Below are 19,359 nucleotides of genomic sequence, written 5' to 3' on the forward strand. Positions count from 1 at the left end.
TGCGTTCTGCTTGGGATGCAATCTAAAATAAAGGTCCTCCGATATTCTCTGCACTGTACACATTTTGACCCTTCTGCTTGTCTGCAACTTTGGAGCCTCAAGCGTGTCCCCTTACATAAACCGCTCTAAACAAAATGGCGACCGTCCAATTCTGACGCACTGTTTTAAGATGGTTTTCTCTAGTCAGTCCACACTCGACAGCGTTGTTATATTTGTTTATAATTTTATAACAGTTCTTTTCTCTTTGGGTTATTAAGGTCGTCTCAGCCAGGTCCTCGATACCGACAGTACAACTTATCTCGATTTAAAAGAGAGACTCCTGTGGGCGCATTGGCTTTATTTACTGTGCAAGTAAGAACAAATAGATATATATAGATAGATAGAGAGACACTTTACTGCTCTTTCAATTTGTAAAGATGAAATAAATTAAAGCGACCCTGGCTGTGACTAAACGGCCGCAAACAGTAGGGTGAATACATTTCTTAAGCGAATCGTTCCCCTGAAAATAGATGTTTATATATATATATGATTTCGTACAAAATGTTGATTTATCATCGATCACGTAATACTTGGAAGTTCCACACATTCCATAAGTTTTCTATCACTGTTTATTTGTTCATAATTCTTTGCTAAGGGAGGCTGGTACTAATAAAAAAGTGGTGCGGAGTTTTCCTACGTGATGTGTGGTTACTCCTGATATGTCAACATGTTTCGATGCGAAGCATCTTTGTCAGGACAGGGAAAGATCCCTCCGATGTAGAAAGCAGAAATGGAAGTGCACAACAGCGGAACCGCGGGATGGACGCACTTTGAGCAGAGTCTGTGTCAGGGCACTATTGAGGCTCCGTGATTTTTCCACCCGTTTCAAAGGTTCATGAGGCAGTATCCTCACATACACATAAACATACAAGCATACGATTAGGTATGGTATAATAGATGCATTTTCACTTTTATTTATAGTCATGTGAATTATCACACGCTTTCTACATCGGAGGGATCTTTCCCTGTCCTGACGAAGATGCTTCGCATCGAAACATGTTGACATATCAGGAGTAACCACACATCACGTAGGAAAACTCCGCACCACTTTATTAGTACCAGCCTCCCTTGACATATTAAAGTTTTTTTGTCTTCAGGGGCCAGGTCCTTTTTAAAATACACATACTCACATTCACCTCAGACCCTCCCTTTGCATCACACATATCACTTTATCTACAGTGCTCCCGCGTAGTCGCAGGTCGTAGCACACCCCGTCCCGCAGCGGGGCGGGAAGACTCCTATGATGAAGCATGACACCATGGGCCATTCTTGGTGTGTGAGGGGTATTTAAACAACATAGTGTGTGTCCAACCATAGTGGGACACGCTCACATCACTACCTTAGTGTTCTGTACCCAGGTTATTTGTTCCCTTTCACTCTCTTCTTCTAGAGGTGGATCCTTATGTTTAATAACTAATTCCTTGTGGAGGATGTATCCACCTCCAGTGCCCGTGTAGGGCTTTTCCCTCTACACTCCCCAATCCTGTTACTATTAGCCTTTTGCTTTTTCACCCTTTCTTCGGCTGCCCTCGCTCGAAGCGCACTCGTGAATGTGAAAAGATGTTCGTGAGACGCTGGCACTCGAGCCGGCTCCCAAGCCGGAATCACACAGGGTCAAATCATTTTTATTGCTTAGTCCTGCAGCACGTGAGCTGTGCACGAGAAGCGTCCATTCCAGCCCACAGACACACGATAAGGAGTTGTAAGAGCTGCGGCCAGCATTAAACGAACACTTGGACCCTTTCTCGAAGAACAGAAAGTAGCTGTGAGAGGAGCGCCGGCAGTTACTTCAGAGAAAGAGTTTGGAGCCGAGAACAAGACTTTCCCAAACTCCTTGAATGGCAACAGAAGGGTTTCATACACTAGACATACACACATGTCTGGAGGTTTCACAGTTCAAACGCGGAAATGGACATTTCACTGTTCTTCATTCGCAAAGATGAAATAAAGAAATACGAACATTGGATGCGACAGGAACGGCGGAAACAGTCGGGTGAACACATTTCTGAATAGACCCGTTCCGGTGAAGTGCACCAAACACGGCCTGGAGAAACACCGTCCTGAGTCATTCATCAGCGACTTGTCGATTCGATTTGTTTAAATGAATATTTGTCCGACGTTGTGTTTTTTCCTTCGGCTTCTGTGCAAAACATATAAATGCCATCTTAATTCAATTTATTTAGTTGTGACTTTGTAGTTTGTTGTTTGTGGACGATAGTCAAGTTGAAATATCCAGAAGAGAGAATTTTGTACATATAGAAATATTAAAGAGTGGTGGACTGCATGGAGAATGATCGGACGCCTGAAACTGCAGCTGTTGTGTGAGTGCTGGCTCTTGTGACACTGTGTCTGTCTTTTGCCGGCTCCTCACACGGTGCTGTGGCTCTCGTGACACTGTGTCTGTCTCCTGCCAGCTCCTCACACGGCGCTTAGGCGCTCGTGACACAGTGTCTGTCTCCTGCCAGCTCCTCATACGGCGCTATGGCTCTCATGACACTGTGTTGTTTCCTGCCGGCTCCTCACACCGTGCTATGGCTCTGGTATCACTGCGTCTGTCTCCTGCCGGGTCCTCACACGATGCTGTGGCTCTCGTAACACTGCCTGTCTCCTGCCGGCTCCTCATACGGTGCTATGGCTCTCATGACACTGTGTTGTCTCCTGGCGGCTCCTCACATGGTGCTCTGGCTCTCATGACACTGTCTGTCTCCTGCCGGCTCCTCACATGGTGCTGTGGCTCTCGTGACACTGTGTCTGTCTCCTGCCGGCTTCTCACATGGTGCTGTGGCTCTAGTAACACTGTGTCTGTCTTCTGCCGGCTCCTCACACGGTGCTGTGGCTCTCGTGACACTATGTCTGTCTCCTGCCAGCTCCCCACACGGTGCTATGGCTCTCGTGACACCGTGCCCATCTCCTACGGGCTCCTCACACAGTGCTATGGCTCTTGTGACACTGTGTCTGTCTCCTGACGGCTCCTCACACGGTGCTATGGCCCGGAATACCAGGCCATAGCTGGATCCACCTTCTGGGTAAAAACACACAAGCAGGCACACGCAGGCGTTCATTACTGTACACATAACAAGCATTGGCATAGCCAATACGTCTTGCCTTTGGGACCTTATAAGTATTTAGTTATGCAGAACAATATCCTTGGTGCAACAACATCAACTGTTGCATGGCTAAACACTTATAAGGTCCCAAAGGCGAGACCTATTGGCTATGCCAATGCTTGTTAAAAATTTAATCCAGAAAAATGTGGCCCGGATTAGCGATGTCTACCCCAGCTAAATTATTTCTCTAATGATACAAAAACAAAAATCAAAAATGAAAATCTCTGGCCAACAATTGTTTTACAGAGGTATATCAAGGAGACAGGACTAATACCCACAAAGATAAGTGCATGGGCCAAAAGTACTCCTTAGGGGCATGCTGCCAGTGCTATCGAATGCCGGGGTTGCCAGATACCAAGGATGCCTAGTTTTAATTGTATCTCATGCTTCTTTCTTCCACCACCCTAGACTTTGTGTCCCTTTATCTCACTCTGGCAGGTTGTTTTTCATTCTCTGCGTCTTCCCATTGTCACTATTTTCTGATATTTTACTCCCCTCTTCCTTTGCTGCCTTTCTCTCCCTTCCTCTTGGTCAATGTCTGATGATGAAAAATAGGTCTAGGACCACATTATGATCTAATTTTCTGAGCTGTGCTGGCCCAGAAGTGATCTATGTGTACATTTTGGCTTCTTTAGCACATACATGAACTTGAAATATTTCCATGTTAGGGTTTGCTGACAATAAAACCTGGTGCATAGATATGCTATATAATATATATCAAACTTAATAGTTCGATGATAGATATGCAACCATTAAAAAAGCTCACAAACAAATAGCAACAATCTTATTCATTTAAAATCATTACTTACCATGATTTCGTTATACATTAAATACTCTGCTCCGTGATAGGCTATAAACTACAAACAAGAAAAGGTTTCCATTGGTTAGGAGACAGATCACATTACCCTAGTTGCACACTCTTGTGGTCAGTACAACAATCACCCTCAACAGTGCTTGACTATACCACATAAAAAAATCAATGGCATTATCAGTTATACAGAAAGATGCCAACATGGTTAGTTCTTTAGCTTCAGCTTGGGCCTTTTAACTTGTAACAGTCCAGCCAGCAAAGTTATAACTAGCCACTGATATAAAAATAACCATATTTTCCGTTCTTAAAAAAAAGTAAGTGTTTTAGTGCAAGTTGCCCTCGAGAACTGCTTGAATAATGGTATGAGGAATTTGAAGCATAAGTGCTTAGTTCTTGTACAAAACAGAAATTGTGTTAATGTCTCCCGTCCTTCAAACTTGCAATAACACTGATAGGACCTAAATTGGTTAGAAGCAAACTTAGCCAGATGTACTCTAGAAGGTAAAGTGGCTAGGAAGAATTTTAAATTCAAAGTATTTCTCCATACCAAGTGTCTGTTTTACCAGCAAATAATTAACAGTCGGGTGCGAGGAATTTGCCAGTCCAACACAGGACTTAAATTTCCAACTAACAAAGGCATCTTTTTACCGCCCAGCTGTAGCACGATCTATCAGAGCAGGGTTGGACCAGAGATGATGAAGGCCAAGTTCATTCAAGCATCTTTTAAAAATGGATTGACCAGGGAGTGTGCTGGAAGTTACCTAGGGTCGATGCTTCCATGATTGCATTCAGGTATGTCACCACGTGGCAAATACGATTTAAATGCAGCCAATACAATACTGGTGCTAAGGCAACAGTGTCAGAAAAAGGCACCAATACCAGTTCCAGGTACAGAGGAAGGAGATGCGTGCCAGGACCCAATTTCAAGAGGGATCCTAAGAATGATTTTTTTATTTTTTTTGCAATCGCTTGCAATCATTGTAATGCCAGAGCATTGTGGTGTAAACTGATGCTGCTTCCGCCTTTTGGCTGTAAGATGACACTCAGCGATTGGCAGCCAATTTATCTTTGACCCACAGGATGGCATTAGCTATGGCCTGCAAAGTATTGGTTGCTATTTCAATATGGTCACGCCAATTCTGTTTGTAATTAAAACAAATCCCCCAGTAGTCATAGCTCTTAACAGTGTTAAGCACCTGTCCCGCTGTCCTTGCAGATTTCCTTAAGGGCGGAACAATTGAAATTGGTATTATCATTTCTTTTTGTGCATTAATGCAAAGGTGCATGACATAGGCAAGAGGTGTGGCGCCGCGGCCAGGGCAACTGATGCTGGAATCTGGGGCTCTCGGTTCGATCCCCGGCACTGGCGGCAAGTCAGCCCAGCACCATGTGACATTGGGCAATAGCTTGCTTAGTCTTCCCAACGTTCCCCAGCGCCGGGATGCCTTCGGGTAGCTGTTTGCGCTTTACAAATACTGGATTTACATTTACATGAGATTACAGAAACTCTCACAGTTGGGAAGAGTTTTATGTATTTCGTTCTGTGTCCGCGTAAGTACTACTGCATCATGCGAAAAAAGAAAGATAAGTATCTTTTTGTTGCTCAACTTCGGAACATCCGGACTGTCTCTGGATAGAAATTCTTCAGAGTCATTCAAAAAGAGGGAGAATAGCAACAGAGTCAGTACACAGCCCCGCTGTACACTAGAACGGTTTGAAAAGTAGGGACTACATTCCCCGGAGCTTCCATAGTGAATACATGTGCTCATTTCTGCATACAGGATTCAAAGAGCATGAAGGGGGGAGTTTTCCACCTCCATGTTTTCAAGTGATTGCCAAAGTTTGGATCTGTTGGCCAAATCAAACACTGGTTTTAGGCTTATAAATAATAAATATAGGGGTATTTAAGAGCTTTCCCATACTTAAGACACACCATATATAATTTGACAGCTTGACCGATAGTTCTGATGTCTTTGAAGAATCAAGCCTGAGCGTTGACTAATACATTATTATTGCCAACCCAGGCCTGAAGCCTATTTAAAAGGGCCTGGCCAAAGATTTTGCCAGTGCTGTGCAATAATGACATATGTCTGTAGTTCCTGGTTGGCAGCTTACTTCCTTTTATGTGGACGGGCACGATAATAGCAGATTAACACTGGGAGAGAATACATTGAAAAATCGTATACAGCAAATCGACTTCTGCCATTCGTGGCAATCCCTGTAACTGTACTTGTGATTGTATACTGCATATACAAATAAATAAGAAAAAAAAAGAAAAATCGTATACAGGAGCATTGACCAGACCTAGGGGTCGGAGTGAAACATATCAACTGGGAGGTGGTCAGGGCTCGGGGCTTTGTTGTCCTTTTCGTTTTGGATTGCGCTTTCTACTTCTGGGCTTAGAATGTTTAGTTCTCCAATTTGTCTAAAGTTAGTAACTGTCAAACCATTGCAGTTGTCATATACTGCCTTGTAGCGGTCCACCCATATCTGGGAGCTAATCTAATGGTCATGACTATTCGGGTCTTCCCTAAATACTCTGGCCTTTTTCTCCTAAAATTATCTACAGTTTTTCTCTTCTGCTGCTTTATTCAGCTCATTTCACACTTCTTGCTGATCGTTTGATTCCTTCCTCTTCAGTAGGGCTTTAAATTTCCACCTTTTGATCTTAAATGCTAGTTCGTTTGCTGACGAGCAATGCTGGTCCAGACATGTTTTAAAGACCATTCACTTGGCAATTCTACACTACTTGTCATACCACCCAGTGTCATTCTGTGTTCCACCGTTATGCCTGTCTACCTGTGGAGCGGACCAGACGTGTGTAAGCCCACTTGACATTACAGTGTAGTCTTCTAGGACTGCATTATGATCGTCATTCTCAGCAGCTTGAATATTCAACATATATTGCTCTATGGATGTCATCAGCATGTTCTTGTCTGCTTGGTGGGCATCTGCATTCCATTTTACTGCTCTCCTAATGTTATCTGGGACGTACTAGCAATATAGCACATAGGATTTTCATTAAAAAAAGCTTGGAACACAGTAGAGTAATTACCTCTGTGTGTTTCTGAACTCTGCTGTCAACAAAGCATGCACTAACCTGGACAAATTTAGATTTAATGCATCTTCTCAGGACAACAAAAGAGATGTACAGATGCCTTCTGCATTGACAGAGCGCACAAAATGTGATCATGATACCGTCCTTGGTCCTGAAAAAAAAGTGCACCTGTGTAAACTAGTTGCAACCACTGGCACAAATTAAGAGTTGCTTTCAAGTACAGCCCAGAGATACAACCACTCCTGCATCTGCACGTGTCTTCTCATTTTGTATGCCTTTAAGAGCACACCTTCAATTTGTCATGAAAGGATGAATATGTGACGTTACAACGCATGCCATTACATCGCATGCCGTTGCAATGCAAACCTTTACACTGACTTTCTGTCGGGGGGTCCGCTGTAAGTTGGAATAGAATAATTTTCTATTCCAACTCCAGTGTGTGCAACAGTAGGGAAGGTGTTGGGGTTAGATCCAACACCTTGTACCCACTGCAGCACACCTTTTGCGTTGCAACGACATGCGATGTAATGGCATGCGATGTATTAGTTGCGTTGTGAAGGTTGTTTCCCGAAAGGTTTCATATAACTACCATCAATTGTTGTATTTTGAATTCCGACCTGCATTGCCTCGCAAGTTTACTGTTCAGGGACAGCACGTAATAATTACACTCGTACCTAAAATGAAATAAGATTTTCCACGTTTTAAAATGTCTGCGCATAGCTGATGTCATCACTGACATCACATCACTTGGAACTCTGACCTTGGAAGCATTAGAGGAAATGTTTATCAGATGAAGTATGACCATGGTAGTTTCATAGGAATTAACGTAATCGTGTATATGTTCGAATGCTACAAAGGTGAGAGGAGTATCTGTGTGGAACAAGTGTAAATTCCAAATCCTTAGGTCATAATCGACTCATCCAATATAACTTTGGAAGGAGATGACCAGAAGTTGATGTAAGGTTCACTGATTCATGAAAAGAGCCACGTAAAAGCCATGAGAATCCTTAAAATTAACTACATACAATGCCCTCTCCTCAATATGACGCCCATCCTTATTCTCTGAAATTCCTTTTCACACCATTTCACCTAATTTGTTTAATATCTCAATGTATATTAAAGGTATCCTTACAGAAACGGCATTAAACTCTCTATCAAGGTGTTATCCACCTCATTCAAAAGTGCCTTAACTTGACTATTTGTTTTCCCATATTGCTTGTTTTTAAGTTAATTTTTATTATTTCATTCAAAACCTTACAAAGGTATCCCTATTACCATTGACTTCTATCTAGGCATTATCCCTTCAAGCTTCACAGATTAATGTGAGTGACTGTAGGCCATGGAAATAATCGATCTGTTCCTCACCTGCCTCATATTTATTATGCAGGTGGTGGAGAAAGTAGTGAGGGCGAAACTAGAGAATTACTCCTAGGACACACCATTTTGTGCCTGCATCATGTGCTGCTGTCATACGTTTATTCTTTACATAAGTGTTGTAATTATTAAAAGGAGGGGTTTAAGTAGGTTGGGATGGCGAAGTGAGATAACGATGATGGATTCAACCCAGATCTGTGACTGGGGGGTGAGTGTCTGAAAAGTTTCAGCGCTCCGTCCAGCATCTCCTTGTGTTTGCTTTGTTTGCCCTAAGTTGGCAGGGTATGCCCAGATGTGGGTCCCTTGTTCACTTTGCCACTGTATTCAAGCTAGCTTGGCTGATGAGGGGTGTTACCCAGAAACCGGTCCCAGGATGCTTATTTCCAGGCAGGGAAGACCTGGCTTGGCAGTTCTGGCTGGACTGTTCCCATGAGGAACAGGTTCAAGACTGATTTGCCTATGGCTGGGTCTGAACCGGGGGTAGCGAAATGAACTAAAAAACGATGATGGATTCAACACAGATCTGTGACTGGGGGTGAGTTTCTGAAAAGTTTCAGCACTCCACCCATCATCTCCTTGTGTTTGCTTTGCTTAATATTTTAGGCCATACCTGTTTTTCTACATTCAAAGATTAGTTTAGTTCACAAAAATAACATTAAACAAAAGTGCTCTTTTTAGGTCGAGCCCGGGCAGTGCATGTGCTGCTCTGAGAGGCATGCTGTATTGAGGTAGGGACTTGAAGCTCCGTCCACTCTCCGCCCACACTTTTCATTGGCTTGTGTCATTGTCCACTGTAAACTGTGGCTGTTCATTGGTCAAAAGGCTTAGTAGTCCCTCCTTAGAACCGCCTGGTCTCATTTTGTAACCTCCCATGGCGACACCCCCTGTTATGCGTGTTGTTGCTCGGTAGGCTTGAATTACAGTCTCCAAGCACTATTTTCTCAAATAGCTTTGTCCTGCCTGCTGTTGCAGGCAGGACACTCTCTCTCCTCAGGCTTTTTAAAATATTTATAGCATGCATTTACAATGCAATAGGTCTTGAATTTGCAAGAGTTTAAGATATTGGCATTATAAAGGAGAATGCCTTTTATTTATCTGTTTTAAAAACAACACATAAATAAAAGGCATTGTCATTTACAATTCCAATAGCTCAAACTCCCATAAATGCGATTCCTATTGCATTGCAAATGCTTGTTCCAATAGCGATTAGACTTACTTTTTACGAAACATAAAGAAAAATATTTGTCAGGGTGACATCAGTTTCTTCTGACAGCAAAGACCTTTGCTTGATTTTTGACTTGCTGCTATTTCTAACATGAATTGTACCATTTGTGAGGATTTTGTTAAATTGGTACCTATTTCAATGAAAAGGGGCAAACAAATTGTACCGTTACTCTTTTGCGACAATTGCCCTGAAACTTGAGAACAGAATTAAAAGGACACAGCAATGAAGATCATGTAGATAACTAATCACATTTAATAATATACTTAAACAAGAGCCAGAGAAGAAAATTGTATGTGATGTAGTTGCTTTAGTTAGATAGACTATGCTTATACCAGCCCTACATGACATCAAGCATGGGAGTATTATTGACTAAAGGCAAAATGCCATTCTTGTCAATAGAAATTGGATTTGAGTTCATAAAAACCTGCATTTAATAAGCAATAAGTACTGAGGACCCAGAGTTAACACAGTAGTTGCCAAATTGTATTGGTGTTCCTTGTCAACAAGACTATTACTTTTGGCCTGTACCAGTACACTGTTAACATAGTTTTGCTAAGTTCAAAACTGAACATTAAAACCAATTCCAATTTGCCATATAATGATAGTCTCCTTAATTTAAACCATGTTCATGTTTTGATTACACCCCCAGACAAGACACCATCAGACTGGAGACGACGAAGTGTAAAAATGAAACAAGCATTGGCAATGCCTATAGGTCTGTGTTTAATGTGCTAAATCATTCTGTGTTAGGGCATTAGAGCGAAACAAAGAGAAGGGAGCCAGCAGGAACAGACAGAGAGGGCTATAGTTGTTCCTGTTTCAGTTTAGTTTAATGTAAGCATTCAAGTAGAGGAGGGAAGGATACATTCAAACAGGCAACAACATTAGGGGAGCAATGAATACTACATTGGGTTCAGCCAAGATGTGATTGACAACGGTTCATTCCAGTGGCTAAAAGAGACTGGTTGAAGGAAGCCAATGGCTAAAAGAGGAAAATCCAGAGCCCTATGTATATTGTTGGCAATAGGTCAATTTCACAGTTATGCTGTTTATACCCAGATGAAAAAATGAGGCACCAGGTCTTCTCCATCTCTACACCCAGGATCTGGAACAACATACTGATTCCCAATACGACTGCCAAATCATGCATCAATTTAAGAAATAGCTGAATACAGGCCTCTTTAAAGCATAATGCATCACAATGAAATCACAAAAAGTCCACTTCCTCTCTCAGAACCTAGCAACCGCTTTAATCACTTGTTGACTGCATCTGTAAGAAAATGATTTTTAGATGGGGGGGGGGGGTGATAGCACTTCTCAAGCAATAACCACAATCTTTGTCAGGAAGAACCACAAAAGTCACTACATTAATCTGTGCTTAGCCCCCTGGTAGCTTGCCACAAAAGCAGTCAGGATTAACTTAGAGGCACTGTGTTAAGTATTTATGCAGCACAAAAGCAGTAATAAAGTGAAATCACAACAAAAATCCCAAACCAATTTAGAAAAATAGTATGAATTTTAATAAATAAAATGAAACCAAAATGTCCCCCGGACTCTGCTTTGCTGGCTCCTTCTACGTGAGCCATTTAGACACACACTCTCCTCTCCACTCCTATACGCCACTCAAGACTCCCCGGACACAGTATTCCATGTGTCCCATCGCCCCGCAAAATGTCACCTTGCCATACATTGGCTACAATACTGGCCACTGAATTCCCAACTCTGATATTTTACGCTACCCCTCTTGTCCCCACTACTCACAGTTATCCACATTACTCACTGTAATTACCTCCGACCCGCAACTTGTTAATCGACTAGTTTCTTGTTATCATATTTCATGATGTGGTTTAATGCTCTACTAGGACTCCAATTGCCAACTGTAAAGCATGTAACACTCGCTTAGTTTAACAACAACTGCTATTATTCACAACCCTTTATGAGCATACTATGCTTTATTGTTGATCTCTTTTTTCCAAGAAAAATCTTAATAAAAAGAATAGTTAAAAAAAGAGACAAAACGGCAAAAATCCAGTCAATAAAGCGGCAGATATCCCATTTTAAAGGTTTTAGTAGAAATAGCACTAAGAAGCAGAACTGTGGATATCTGGTCATGCTAGAACAGTACAAAGTTCCATGTTCAGGCCTACTGCGGTGGAGAGAGGGCCAGATACAGGGACCAGGTTAGTCCCGCTGAAAAAAGTTACTTTCTCAAAGTCATGTGTGCAGAGTTCATACTTCAGGATTTCACAGGAAGGGCTTAACTGGTGCTAACCATGGGTCAAAGACCTGGGGAGGACCTCTTAGGAACCAGAAACTCAATCCAGCAGAGGCCAGCAGGGCTCAGGCAGTTCAAGTTGCGGGTATAGGCAGGTCAAGTTGCAGGTCTAAGCAGGGCCAGGTGTAGCAGGACAGTGGGGCAGTTACAGCGAGTCCTATGGAGCTTGCTGTGTCCGTGGAGCTCAGAACAGAAGGTCAACCAACTGACTCTTGGAGTCCCTCTGTTTTTTGGGGGTTCAATTAGATGGTCTTCTCTCCTTCAAACAGCAAGGCAGGCCTCAAGCAGCAGGGCAGTCCTCTGAATAACTAGGCAGTCCTTCTGGGGGGTCCTCCGCAGGTCCAGGAGTGAACTGAAGTGTGGCTATGAGGGTCCTAGTTTTATATCTGGTGCCAGCTTTGAAGTGGAAGACACCTTTAGAGATTTACCCCCACAGATGGTTCTGGGATATCCTTCCTACCTGCCTGCCCAGGCTCCAAGAGGTCTGGGATGACAATAGACTGGTGCCAAGTTTTTTGTGAGTGTGCTAGAAGCAGCCTTTGAAATGTAGGTTGGGAAGGGAACAGCTCCGCCCATCCCATCCAGGTAGGATGGCCCTTTCACAGCTACACCCAGGTCCTACAATTCACTGTCTGGGCCCAATTCGCATTCATGATGGAGGAGCAATTAACAGGCCTAGGCAGCTAGAAACTCCTAGAAGTCCTCAGTAAGTTTAGGGCAGGAAAATGCCAACTTTCTAAAAGTGGATTTTTCTAAATTGTAATCTAAAGTCTGACTTTTCCAGTAGAATGTATTTTAAATTATAATTCATTTGAGTCCAATATGATATTTCTACCTGCTCCCAATAAACTGTTAGTACTTATTAAATGTAACAAGCTAACACAATGTTATCTAATGGGAGGGGTAGGACTCACAGTAGTGAAAACGATTTTAGGACTTTTTACTACCAGGGCATCTACAACTTAAAACCCCATGTCTTATACATTAAATATAATGCACCCAGCCCTAAGGGCTATTTAGGGCCTACCTTAGGGGTGACCTGTATGCATTAAAAAGGGAAGTTTGAGCCTGGCAAAAGATTTATTTTGCCAGATCGAACTGGCAGTTTAAAATTGCACACAGGCTACTATGACAAACCTAAGGCAAGTTTTAAAAGGCTAGTTTAAGTAGGTGACACAATCAGCACTGCTGCACACTAGTAACCCTTAATTTACAATCCCTGGGTACCTGTGGTACATTATATGAGGCACTTACAATTAAAGTAAACATACCAATCAGGTGTAAACCAATTATAGCATATTTTAGTGGGAGAGAACAAGCACTTTAGCACAGATTAGCAGTGGGAAAGTGTACAGTGTTCTACAAGTCAACAAAAAACAGTTCAGAAAACAGGAGGGAGTGAAAGCAAAATATTTCGGGGTGAACCTGCAGAGAGAGCCAAGTCCAACAGCATCTTTACCCTTGGCACTGTACAGCGCTGTGCTCCCTTTCATATGCATTTGTGCAGTACATATACCGCTTCAATACATACATACATACTTACATACATTCATTTTAGTGTTGGATATAGGAGAAGATGACATACAGCCCTTTATTGTCTACTCACTCCAAGAAAAGGCGAATAATGGGCCCAAGCATTCATATCCAGGAGTTGAAGGTAGAGGCCCCAGAAATTCAGCGTGCCAGCAAACCAAATGATCCTAACTCTCCGTGGAGATGACGATCTTTTGGGAGCAGAGATGATGTGAACTTCTGAAACAGTTCAAAGAAGCTGATGAATTAACTTCTGCGAATTCTGAGTGTTCTCTGTCAGATTCCATCATCCAAACTGAAGGAAACCTGAAACCAAAACAAGGACCAGATAAGCCAAGCCAGTTAAGGTTTCACTGCCTTGTAGAGTGCATTTACATGATCGTTCAGGTGAACCTATAGTCTAAGAGATACTCTGGTCAAATTAGAGCAGTACCTCCTTACAGGACCTAGGCCTTGAATGGGGTGACTTATTTACCGTACCTGGAAAGGAATGACATAATGGGATGATGTATTTCCTGGATGCAGTAAATACCTCTTAACCCAAAATGCCTCTTGGAAATTGGGGTATAACTCGGGCAAATCTATACAATATTACTGACTCGACATCTGCACGTGTCAGTATTTAACAGGCCTGGACCCCTGCCTCCTCCGACAACTAAATTTCAGTAGGTTTGACCTGGCTAAATACACAGAGGGAAATATAGGGAGTGCATTAATGGTTGCAAAACTCAGCTTCTGACTCCAAAACTCAACATTTCTTGCTTGACTCTTCAGCTGGCCTTTGTTTAGCCGTGAATACATTTGATAGTACACCAGTGTCTAAAACTGAATTTGTACTTGCTAGTGTATTAGCCTGAATATTAATCCGATTGACAACTTTGGTTAGATGGGAATGATATTCACCTTCACAGAAAGACGGTAAAAGAAAGACTTGGAGGAAGAAAAGGTAGCTCAGTTAAAATGAGAAAACGTGGATGCTAATTAGATTGAAAGAGATTAAGTACTGATATGAGCACACAAACTTAAGCAGCAGCGAAACGTTTTGGGGCCCATGATTAAAAAGGTCTATGCATACACCTATGCACTGAGTAGATCTACATAGTTGTACCTGATTCATAATACTTCCTATGTCATGTGTAAGGACAAGGTATCATTGTATTTTTAATTTAACATTTCTATAAATAACCACTAACCCAACAGGTACCAGTGCTTTGTAGAAGCAACAACAATTGGCATACAAAGCATCCTTTCTAAGGAAATGAATAAGAGTTTTCAACAATAAATGAAGAGATTGAGCTAATTTCCACACAGATAAAGCACAGAGCACCAATATTGTAAAGCATTACAAAAGATGCAAGGCAAGGAGTAAAGGGAGGGGATGCACTGGAAGTAAAACAAATTGTGACAAGGAAGAAAGCTGTGACTGGGATGGAGAATGAGAAAGAATAGCAAGCGTGACTGATGCAGGAGACATAAGAGGAAAGAAGCACAGGTCAAAGAGAGAGTTAGGGAGAAAAGCAGTAGAAACTGTATATGAACATTGGTCAGCAGTGGTCACGAACATCTGAGAAACAAATATTAATCAAGGTACTGATGGAATAGATGGGTTTTGAAGTTCCTTCAGAATAGCAAGAGGAAGGCTGTACATTTCAGGTTGATTGGGAGGGAGCTCCAAAGGCGGCTGCTTCACCCGAGAAGGCTTGATTTACTTATGATTTATGAAGATTTTGATTTCCAGACTGTGGTTGTAAAGGCTTCTTAGATTTTTATTTCCACTGAATAACTGTAGTGAGGTGCAGGGACATTTAGGTTGCAGTATGAGCATTGCTTTTAAGATATTGCAGACCATCCTGAACTTTATTCTGTCATCAAGGAGGTACCAATGGATCTCTCTTGGGACATGGAAAATACGATCATACCTCATAGCCCCAGAAACAAGCCTGGAACAGCTTTAATTGGGTGTCATGAAATTCTGGAGTGCGCAACTAGAGCGAGTTCTTGTGGTCAGTTCTGGCGAACATCAAGGCCTGACCAACAAAAGGGGAGATGCTTGGTTGAAGAAATATACATAACCTTTTGGACAGAATGTAGTCATTTGTCTGGCAAATGCCTATGTACTTAACCCTTAATATGCATCTTGTCTTCATTGTTGAAAACATGCTGACATAGCGTTAGGAAACAGGACAATTCACAAATAGTTTTTTACCTTCTTCTTCACCTGGAAAATATTTTTCCATATGAATTCTTCCCAGCCACACTGACAATAAATATTGGTGCTTTATTTGCTGCCCACGGATTCTTCACCACTTATCCCCGGGTCACTCAGGTGTGAGATGAGAAGTTTAGATACGTGTGGGAAAGACTTAGCAAATGTTTCTGAATAATCACACAGTTACAACTTTGAGGGAGTTTCCTCATTTGGATTGCCTTTGCTTACCCAACACCCATCACCCTCGACACTCCTGTGGGAACACCCACTGCACCAGAATGTCTTCAAACCACGTGGAAGTTACACATTCATAAGTGACAGCTCCTCCTGCAAACAGTGTCAAGCCAGTCTTTGAGAATAAATGCAGTTTTGCATTCAGCGCATCAAACATTAAGTGCAAATTTGACCAATTGAAAAAGGTTTCTGAATTGAACTCCTGATGTTTAAGACCAGTAACTAAGTAATGCAATGAAAATAAAACTGGCAAATAAGTAGAACCTTCATGTGCCATTGAGCTAATATGTTTATCTACATGCTGTTAATGTACTTAATTTTCAACTTGGAAATGGCACATAACTCTCAGAATTGGTATTTAACAGAACAAATTCTGCATACTTCCCTTTTTTTCCAGGCCTTTTCATTTATAATTTAGGAAGGTTTGTCTGTTGGAAGGAGAACTGTGAGGCTGTGATACTAATCACATAACTCATAATTCCAATCCCTGTTCTAACTTCTCTTTGCACAGATATCAGAATTTAGCCAAAATTTGTAATCTGGATCTTAGTAAAGAAACAGAATTTTCAAACATAAATCCAGTAGTGGTGGAGCCCTGCCGGATATTCAAGATACTGATACAGAGCGAAGGAATTTAAGTGGTTCTAATTTGCACAGTCTTTACCGTGAACATTTGGCATGGCTTTGACCTTCCCGGGCCTACTTTGGCCACCCCGGGTGGTAAAGGAGGAGTCTAGACTGCTACAAGTAATGGGCATCAGAGAGCAAAGATAGAACCGTTAGGTAGTTATTGGCTAGCAGTGCACATTCCAAGAGTGAGAATAGAGGCAACTAGCGCCGCCCCTCGCCCAGCAATATTTTATGACCCCTCTGTCATAGCGCATCCATGCAATGCCTGCATTGTATCTGAAAGTAAAGGTCTGGCCATATCTCGGGCAAGAGAGCTAAAGTTCTTGATAAAAAATCATCCTTTGCTTTAAGCTTTTTCTGTCGGGTACAATACCTCTGCTGGGGCTTGCAAAGCAACTCGATCTGCGAGGGATCTTCCTTAGTGACTACAGAAGTGCTTTCCACACACATTTTCACCTCCCATCATGGGAAGATTAAAGCTGGAGTGTCGAAACGTTACCGGATGCCACCACGTCACCAAGGACGCAATGGGGCGTCCTTCGCTTGTTTATTGATATTACAATTTTATGTAAGTTAATTCAATTTTGTACATTGAAATGGATGAGGGCTAAAGTGTTGGGTTAATAAAACAAGCATTAGCAAATCTAATAGGGGTCACCTACGGGAGAGCTATAAGCTTTGTCAAAATATTTTTTAGCTATGTTGTACAGAAGCCCGGCTGCTGTACAACACGGCTAAAAACTTTGATGAAGCCAATAGCTGTCAAGTAGATTAGACCTATTGGCTTTGTCTATGCTTTTATTTTATTGTTATTCGGAGGGAGGGAAAGGGCACAGCAACATCAACTGCGGGCAAGGAGATTTGAGGCAAAGCAAAACGGCACAGCGAGGCTGGGAGGAAGAAGCAGTAATTGAGGTAAGCAACGATGCGGTTTAGGAGGGGACAAGCGCTGGACAGGTGGGAGACGTCCTGTAAACACAAGCACTCTTATGGAGTGATGCAACAAAAATAAACAGTAACTTTGAAAGTGTGAGCAGTGGAAGGACACTGGGGAATGATGGAATACTCGTGCCATGTTCCATGGACAGGACAAACACACAAACAAGAAGTGAGGCTGGCATGCACTGACTAAAGAGATGCAAGGAAATGAGAGTGATGATTAAGCTAACCAATGGTAAAAAATGGGCGGGCTCTAAGCCCCCTGTAAGTAAACAAAATGTCTTGTGAGAGATAGCATCTACACTCTCTCAGGCAAGACCTAAAAAATTGGACTTGGGCACCTCGTCCTTGATGCCATTGAGTTATCTGGTAACCTTACACTAATTCCTAACCTAAATGGTAACCTTACACTAATTATCACCAGTCCTTATTTATATGTTTCCTTGAAGATTGTATCAGAGCAAGTGTTCCAGTTCTGCTTTTGCAGATGTCATTTAATTATGTTGATATATTAATGATTTTTTGCTTAAACATTGCATTGTATTTAATTTTGTTCTGGTGATTAGTATTAAGGCCCAGTTTCACTTTCCAGACATTTCCTACCACTGAATAAATGTGTACATTGGCTTCCTGATAATCTTTAAAGCTTAGCTCTTTGCTAGGTCTTGAATACTTCGCTTCATCTGTGATCTGCTTTTACCTTCTCCCCCGTGTTCCTCTGCGATCTACCTTCCTACTAGCCGGCGTACATTTTAAAACAGCCTTGGGTGCTGGGTGAGAGTCAAACTTGACAAGAGGAAACAAGGAAACCTTGATTTCTTTTCGACATGTGTATGATTTCTTTTGGACAGCATAGCAGAGTGCCTGACGGAATGAATACAGCAGAAAGGGAGCTCCTTGTCCAGAGACCTCATGGAAGCTGTGAGGTGGTTCCCTAGTGGATTTCCAATATTGCATAGCTTTGATTAGAACTTAATAAAGGAAAACTCTAACTCTTTTGACAAATTTTTGCTATTATTTTTTGCCAAACGTATTAAAAAAACACCTGTAATTTTCTTTGTTCAACATTACCTATGAACATACTTGTTTAGAGTACTATTTGTCACTATCGCAATCTGAGATAGTGAGCAAATGGCCTGCTGGCAGGTTCTGAACTTTGTTTGCCTCTTGACTTCAGTCGTCCTACCCACACGTATAAAGCTAATATATTTTTTTAACGGAGTTATATATAGCGCGAAATTGACCCGAAGGTATTGGGTATCAGAGCGCTTTACACGAGCACCAGTAGCGTTACATGAGGACACATGATATGTTACCTTAGCCCCATTCAGCATGGTTGCTTTCATCGTAGGTTGCTGGCAATATTGATACAGGACTTCCTAGGTCCCTATAAAGTCTAAACACTGGTATAGACACAAAATAAAACTTCATTTTACCTGCAGTTGTTATTAACATAGACAAGAGGTTGACTGAACGCATCACTTCCAGAGCTGAATATTCCCACAGTCTCCTGAATAGTTCGAATCCCCTTGCTAAAGGGAGCAGAAGGCAGGTTGTGTCAGGTGAGCTCTCTGCATCACTCCCCAGTCAGATGATCTAATTGATAGGTGATTCCCAACCTTTCAAGTGTACTGCACCCCAAGCTCTGCCGCTCCAGCCTAGTCAAAACCTTGACTTAGAGATGCTGCTCGGGGTTTACTGGGGGTCAATCTTGGCTGGAGCTGGAGAAAAAGTGGAACCCTCAGTACAAATTAACTACAATACCATAGCCAACACCTTTTCTCCACCTCCCAACCTAAGGCCCAGCATTCATCCTTGACTCAGGTGTGACAGAAGACATTCAGGAGTGATGAGGGATCAGTGTTTATCACCACTTCTTCCTTCTAAAATTCCTGCTCACTTCCGTCCCATAGAAACACTAATTA

The 19,359-nt window shown here is 42.1% G+C and overlaps 1 protein-coding gene across 3 annotated transcripts in view; it reads right to left on the reverse strand.

Moving 5' to 3' along the window:
* CHST3 (carbohydrate sulfotransferase 3) overlaps nucleotides 1-19,359 on the reverse strand; it is a 345,814-nt gene that overhangs the window by 90,841 nt on the left and 235,614 nt on the right. Inside the window, exon 2 of one of the 3 annotated variants that reach the window (XM_085603470.1) lies at nucleotides 13,496-13,728. The exons of the other annotated variants lie outside the window; for them this stretch is intronic. The gene's annotated coding sequence lies outside the window, so the exon portion shown is untranslated. The remainder of the gene's footprint in view (nucleotides 1-13,495; nucleotides 13,729-19,359) is intronic. 3 annotated transcript variants of the gene reach the window in all.

The sequence above is a fragment of the Triturus cristatus genome, chromosome 1_2, assembly GCF_964204655.1.
Source record: "Triturus cristatus chromosome 1_2, aTriCri1.1, whole genome shotgun sequence".
Lineage (NCBI taxonomy): Eukaryota > Metazoa > Chordata > Amphibia > Caudata > Salamandridae > Triturus > Triturus cristatus.